Genomic DNA, 6,869 nt, shown 5'->3' with positions numbered 1-6,869 from the left:
TAAAAATAAAAAAATTAAGTATTATATATTTTAAAATAATTCTTCCATGAGATACTTTATATAAGCGTATAACAAAAGTAAAAATAATTTCCAGTTTCACATATAAAGTTATAAAATAAGACCAAGTAAAGTCAGTCTTGGTGACACATTCCTATAATTACAGCATTTGAGGTGGGAGGGTCCTGAGTTCAAAGCCATCCTTGGCTACACAGCAACTTCAAGACCAACCAACACTGCACAACCATTGTGATAGTTTGAATTTAACTGGTCCCCATAATCTCATAGGAAGTGGCACTATTAGTAGATACGGCTTTGTTGGAGTGGATAGGTCTTGTTGGAGGAAGTGTGTCACTGTGGGGGTTGGTTCTGAGGTTTCCTATGCCCAGTATCTCAGTTGACTTCCTGTGGCCTACAAAATGTAGGACTGTCAGCTACTACTTAAACACCACTTCTGCCTGCACACTGCTATGCTCCCTGTCAAGATGATAATGGACTGAACCTCTTAAACTGTAAATGATCCACCCCAAATAAATGTCTGCCATGATAGAGCAGGGCCTAGTGGGCACATCTTTAATCCCAGCACTAGGGCAGCAGAAATAGGCAGAGTTCTATGAGTTTGAGGCCAACATAGTCTACAGATTGAGTTTCAGGATAGCCAGAGCTCTTACACAGAGAAACCTGGTGTAGGAGTTCCTTCTATTTGTTTGTTGCTTTCATTGGATAATGAATAAAGAAACTGCCTTGGCCTAGTTGATAGGGCAGAACTTAGGTAGGCGGTGTTTTTGTGTTGCTTTCATTGGTAAATGAATAAAGAAACTGCCTTGGCCTAGTTGATAGGGCAGAACTTAGGTAGGCGGAGAAGACAGAACTGATTCTGTGAAAAAGAAGCAGCGTGAGAGAGATGCCATGGATCTTCTGCCTGAGACTGATGCTGATTAGAATCTTGCCGGTAAGCCACAGTCACGTGGCAATACACACATTAATAGAAATGGGTTAAATTAAGATGTAAGAATTGGCCAATAAGAAGTTAGAGCTAATGGGCCAGGCAGTGTTGAAATGAATACAGTTTCTGTATGATCATTTTGGGTGTAAGCTAGCCAGGCAACCAGGATGACAAGCAGCCCGCTCCTCCTGTTATAGAAACCTTGTCTCAAAAGAGCTGCTGTGGTCATGGTGTCTTTCACAGTCAACAAAGACTCTGTCAAAACAAAAAAGATCTAAAAACTAAATAATTCTCCTTCATATGTCTCCTAACGGTTCTAAAACAGGAGATGACATTCTAATTATCTACGGTTCTTGCTCTTGCTCTGGAGTCAGGCCTAGTATTGACATCCATACTGAGTGCATGAGAAAGATGACAAATACAGTAGCAATGGTCGTGTATGAAAATCCTTCTCTACCCAAAAAAATTTTTATTACCACTTCTATCTATTTAAAACCACCATTCTCTCATCTTTAAAATTTTTAAAGAAAGTTTTGAGTTTGGATAAATGGAATATGAATAATAAAAACTATATGTGGTAAAGCTACTGTTCTGGTTTCATTTCTATTGCTACAAAAAAATACCCTGACACAAAGTAACACGGGGATATAGAGGGCTTGTTAGGCTTACGATTCCAGCATGTAGCCCATCATTTCAAGACAGTCAAGGCAGGAACTCAAACAGCTGGTCACATCGTAACCAGTGAATGATGCTTGCTGGCTGCTCTCTTCGCTGCCATTATTCAGCACCCCTTGCCTGGGGAGCAGCGCTGCCCACCAGGGGCTGGACTCTCTGCAACCCTCAACAGGCCAACCTGATCTAGGTAATACCTCATTAAGACTCTCTTCCAGGATGGTTCAGGGTTGTGTTGAGTTCCTAGTGAAAACTAACCTGCACAGCTATTAAAGGTGCTTTACATCAACATTCAGACTATTATACTCTCCAAAACATTAGACAGCACACACATTGAGGTCATCAGAATTGAATGCCTATGAAGTCAAGGCAGTGATTTCCTAACAATGTCACACACTGGATTCATCTGGGGCTCCTTAAACAACCCTGACAACTTGCCCCACCCCCACACTGTAACTTGAGCATGAAAACATTTCAATGCAACCTTGGCAATGCTTAATGTTTGAGAACAACTCAGTTAAATATTTTGCACACTTTTTTCATATTAAATTTGGAAATTTCAAATGTCAGAATTGTAGTATAGTCCTATCTAACAGCAAGCTTCTGAAGCAGGTTAAGTGGAATTTTATCTGCTTCTTCAGTGGTAGCTGTTAGATAGGACCATACTGTACTTGGGCTCCACTGGGAAATGACCCGTACCTACTTGCCCAACTTCCTCTCCCACCAATGCACCACACACTGTTTGCTCCAATCAAAACAAATGATTAGGTTCGCTTGCCAGACCCCAGACTACTGGAGATTAGCATACAAGTCTCATACATGCCTGATGCATACAGCATGTGCTACTAACATAGGCATGTCTGGCACTGAGCACAAGTCCAGAGTTTAGAATACTACACGATGCTCCTCTACCAGTGATGCAGACATTAGCTCCTACTGGCAGTAAAATCCAAACAAAGAAAACTAATTAGCACCTATCTAACTAGAAGCTAGTTTTTTCTAAAGTTCCTGAGTTTTAGACTGCCATTCTAAAGTCTACTAAAATCTACTCTGAAATAAATGGCCAACTGTGACCAAATATACAAAAGAAATGCATATCATGTTAATTTTTCCCTATACAATCCTTTAAGAGAGAAGCTGAGTACAGCTCAGCAGGTGAGCGCTTGCCTAACATGCACAGGGAACTAGGTTTAACACCAGCATCATCAAAAATGTAAACAAAAACATAAACAAATGAAAAGGGGAAAAAATCCCTTTTGTAGAAAAATCTGTTGTTCAGTTTTAAGCATAAAAATATGCCTAAAGGGACCACACTAGTGTCAAATATATGGCTGATTAGTGTTCTATATTAATATTTTGTTGGTATCCATCATTATAGATAGCTTAGCTTCTGTCATTATCAAAGGGTAGATTTCATTAATTCACATTTAAGGACTTAATTTACACGGCACATTATTACTATAAAATACACAAATGCAACTTGTCTGTGACAGAGCACTAACAGTGGCACACTCAGCTAAAAGATCAGCTTTTATAAGCACTTGAAAACTACTCTTTTAGCCGGGTCATAGTGGGGCACACCTTTAATCCCAACACTCAGGGGGCAGAGGCAGGTGGATCTCTGTGTGTTTGAAGTCAGCCTGGTCTACAAAATGAGTTCCAGGAAGCTAGGGCTGTTACACAGAAAAACCCTGTTTAAAAAAAAAAAGAAAAGAAAAGAAAAGAAAAAGAAAGAAAGAAAGAAAGAAAGAAAGAAAGAAAGAAAAGAAAAAAATTCAGTGTTTTATTTTCCTAATCTCACTATGAAAGCACATACTACCACTAGCTCAGATCTAACCAGTGCTAGCTAGAGTTGAAGCATCCATAGGACCCTGACCTAAACCACCACTATGGTTTAGAGATGAAGGGAACGGGGCTTAGAAAAAATAAATAATTTATCCAGGGTTACTCAAGGGTACCTACAGTCATGCTGGGTATCCTCATACAACTTAGCTGTACAGGAGACAACCCATTGCTTGTTTTACTTTGTAATGTAGGTTTCCTGAACACTGGTGAAAAAAACAGGAACTGTGACGCTCACTCAGTTACAAATTTACTCAACAAACAGACGTTAGCTTCTGACCTGAACCTATTTTGTTTCCTTTGTACTCGGAATAGGAAAAGGACTTGGATCTCTACGTCCCTCACTACTCCCAAACTCATGTGATGAGATCACACCCACCAACCCGATGTGATGCCTGGGTCCTTTTTAGGCAGAACCTAGATGAGGGACCCAGAGAGATGGCTCAGAGAGTAACAGTGCTTGCTATACAAGCATGAGATCCTGGGTTCTAATCCCCAGGACACCATAAAAGGCGAGGTGTGGCTGTACACCTGTAAGCCTAGCACTATGGGGGCAGGGGACAGAGATCACTGGAGCCCCTGGCTGCTAGGCTAGCTCTGAGTTCAGTGAGACACTCCATCTCAAAGAAATAAAAAGGAGAGTGACAGAAAATGAACCAGTTTCCCCCTCTCGCCTCTGTACACACACTCAAACACACAACATACATGCCGCCCCATAACACTCAAACACACAACATACATGCCGCCCCCATACACGCCCCACACACAAACACACAACATCTATGCCGCACACACACACACTCAGACCACAAACTACATGTCGCCTACACACACTCAAACACACAACACATATGCCACCCCCAAATGTGCACATATATAACACACATGCCCCCACATATTTGAACATACACATGCAAATATGTAAGAGACATGCCCCCCACAAAATACATATCTAAATAAAATTTAATATTTAAAAATTGTATGAGAGGAAAACAATCTAGAATAGTACACACATAGCACAAAACAAAGTACATCTTCAACTCAAAACAAAACAAAAACCCGGTTTCATAAATACAGAATAAACTAAAGAGATTCAACACCAGTTCAAATACCAAAGATCTGGAGCTTTTCCTGTGAACCCAGAGTAACCCAGCACTGAGACACAACATGGCTATCCTCAGAAGATATCACTAAAACTGAGGGCTCAGTACTATGGAAGACCAATAGTGACATTTCAGAACATATTCAATGCACGACAGCAGAAAGGGGAGTGTCAAAAGAGAATTCTAGGAGGGCAGAGGTCGTGTCAGCTGAGGACAAGATGAAGAAATGCCGAGTGTTCTAAAGGGGAAATCCAAAGGGACATGATGACTATTTCCACAGCTTCTCTCTAGGTTAGGCGGGTTTGGGCTTAGGTTCACCTCTTCAGAGAACGGTGTGTGAAGCAAGAGTTAGCTGCTATAGAAAGCAGATTTGAGCAGGGTGGTGGTGGCCACGCCTTCAATCCCAGCACTTGGGAGGCAGAGGTAGGAGGATCTCTGTGAGTTCAAGGCCAGTCTAGTCTATGAGAGCTAGTCCCAGGACAGGCTCCAAAGCTACAGAGAAACCCCATCTTGAAAAAAACAAACAAACAAAAAACCACTTTGGAGCACAAGAGGAGCCATTTTTCTGATCATTACTAGGACAATCTGAAAGACAAATGCATTAGCTCCTAAAATAGAAAGATTCACAAAGAATGGGGACAGTCTACACAGAATTTCTTTGAGAATATACAGAGATCACTGGTTATATGAAAACGGTCTATACATTCTTTATAGATTTAATGCATGTTAAAAAACAAATGACTATATATCGGCATGAATCCAATGGCCCGTGACTATTACACTGGAAGAGATGGAAAACGATTGAAGACAAAGGAAAACACTAGAGCAGTGCTGTTTCCCATAACCAGATAAGACCTCAGGAGCTGCTCCTATCAGCCTAGTATTTACATAAATAATCAATAAAAAGCAACAAAATTATAAAAGCATCCTGAAAGAATAGTTTCAAAGAAAGAAAGTAAAAATATTAAGTTATTTGTAATACAAATCATATAAGAACAAGCAAAATAAGCAAGGCGTGGTAGTTCTCACCTATGATCCCAGCCTTGGGACACAGAAGCAGGGAGACCACAGCTCAGAGTCCTTTTTAGTTACTCAGTGAGCCCCTATCTCAAAGACATAACAAAACTGTCGGCAAAAATGATGGAACTTCAAAGCGTCTGGACTTTGGACTTGCTGCTCTGAAGGGATTCTTTCTTTTTTTCTTGTTGTTGTTTTTTGTTTGTTTGTTTTTAGAGACAGGGTTTCTCTGTAGCTTTTGGAGCCTGTCCTGTAGACTAGGCTGGCTTTGAACTCACAGAGATCTGCCTGCCTGAAGGGATTCTTTCATTGAACACCCTGAAACCCGAGTTCCTCCTTTACCAAAGTTGCCAGTACTCAATGATTGCTATAAAAACACCATAATTTGCCGCCACACCATTCAAGGAGACATCCCAATACAAGAAAGTAATAGAAAGTGTTCATGATTTTTAGAACCAATTGTAGAAATACTGAGTTTTTAAAAAAATAGCTGTAAGTACAGTGTTCTCTAGGATGCTCACAGAACTGAATTTTTATACAAAGCACTAATGTTCTTCCATCCAATTAGTAAACAGTTGTTGAAGGCCTACGATGAGGCAGCGGAAGCGTAGGTAAAAACTTGAAAGCACATTTGCAAATCTTTGAAGACTCCATTGCTACTTTGGAGTTAAAACATTTAAGGTAAAATATAAAATGCCAAGAAAGAATGTCCTCTCTGACAGGGCCCACAGGTGTGGGTGTATCCTACCTAGGTAAAGGCCAGAGAGTTGGGGAACTGACTTCTGCTCTCAAGGTTATTGTCAACAGGTGTGGCTAATAGCCAGCCCTGGTGTTTCAGATTTTAAGAAGTAGATCTGTTTCTACCTCAAACCAAAGTCTAAGGGTCCAACCAAGTTCCTACTCCCTTAGGGAGATAACTATGGGTTCCACCCAGGGAGTGGTTTGCCTACAGAGTGTTTGGTCTAGGGTGTGAGTGTTACTTGTCTTGTTCTGGCAACAGAATGTTTAACTAAGAATGTAGCCGTAATCCTTCAACTGATCTCTTCATTCCTTGTATCACGTCAAAGCAGTTTTGTTTTTGTTTTTGTTTTTTTGATCTTATTCCTACCTCTTGGGGTCAGGGTATTTGAGCAAATGGAAATTAAACGCAGGCGACTTTCAGTACCCACTGTGTGGCCCTCCAGTGCTATCCTATGTTTCTGCTACATCTATGTTCCTAGGAAGTCTAATCCTCACGCTCCTACCCTGGAACATATGAATTCACAGCTAGGAGCCCGGTAAAATCACCCCCC

General features: G+C 40.8%; 1 protein-coding gene across 1 annotated transcript in view; it reads right to left on the bottom strand.

Annotated features, from left to right (window-relative positions):
* Pex7 (peroxisomal biogenesis factor 7) overlaps positions 1–6,869 on the bottom strand; it is a 64,365-nt gene that overhangs the window by 53,467 nt on the left and 4,029 nt on the right. The window lies entirely within an intron of this gene.

This window comes from Microtus ochrogaster, linkage group LG4 (assembly GCF_000317375.1).
Source record: "Microtus ochrogaster isolate Prairie Vole_2 linkage group LG4, MicOch1.0, whole genome shotgun sequence".
Classification (NCBI taxonomy): domain Eukaryota; kingdom Metazoa; phylum Chordata; class Mammalia; order Rodentia; family Cricetidae; genus Microtus; species Microtus ochrogaster.
Note: the sequence above shows the minus strand (reverse complement) of the source record. Positions and strands in the feature narration are given on the sequence as shown.